Source organism: Oncorhynchus keta, chromosome 28 (genome assembly GCF_023373465.1).
Source record: "Oncorhynchus keta strain PuntledgeMale-10-30-2019 chromosome 28, Oket_V2, whole genome shotgun sequence".
Lineage (NCBI taxonomy): Eukaryota > Metazoa > Chordata > Actinopteri > Salmoniformes > Salmonidae > Oncorhynchus > Oncorhynchus keta.
In genome coordinates, this window is record NC_068448.1 from 652,387 (window position 1) to 653,331 (window position 945).

The following is a 945-nucleotide window of genomic DNA, read 5'->3' on the forward strand; positions in this document are numbered from 1 at the left end:
TAGACTGGTATCAACGAGGCCCCAGGTCTCTCTATAGCATGATCTCACTGTGCTCCGTAGACTGGTATAAATGAGGCCCCAGGTCTCTCTGTAGTTACTGTGACCTCACTGTGCTCTGTAGACTGGTATAAATGAGGCTCCAGGTCTCTCTGTAGTTAGTATGACCTCACTGTGCTCCGTAGACTGGTATAAATGAGGCCCCAGGTATCTCTGTAGTTAGTGTGACCTTACTGTGCTCCGTAGACTGGTATAAATGAGGCTCCAGGTCTCTCTGTAGTTAGTATGACCTCACTGTGCTCTGTAGACTGGTATAAATGAGGCCCCAGGTCTCTCTGTAGTTAGTGTGACCTCACTGTGCTCCGTAGACTGGTATAAATGAGGCCCCAGGTCTCTCTGTAGTTAGTATGACCCTGTAACGGTGTGTAACTGTGTAGGATAATGTAATCTGTTACTTTCTGATTACCTTTTACGGATCTACGCTCTATGTAATCCCAACTGAAATCATGCAAATGACTTCAGTAAATGTAAGTTTCAAGATCACGGTCTTCATTATAACTTTATGAATGGGAACTTAGAGTTTTACTGAAGGAACATGTTACACGCTGACAGGTCTTACAGTAACACCGTTGTATCTCGTACGGTCACATAGATGAGAGGACAAAGGGGAAAGGTGTGAGTGAGTGAGTGAGTGAGTGAGTGAGTGAGTGAGTGAGTGAGTGAGTGAGTGAGTGAGTGAGTGAGTGAGTGAGTGAGTGAGTGAGTGAGTGAAAGAATGAGGACAAGGGAAGAGTGAATGAGAGGGGGTGACTGCAGGTTTTAATCTTAGTGAGGAGAGTCTCGGCGAGATGTTTTAATCTTAGTGAGGAGAGTCTAGGAGAGATGTTTTAATCTTAGTGAGGAGAGTCTAGGCGAGATGTTTTAATCTTAGTGAGAAGAGTCTAGGAG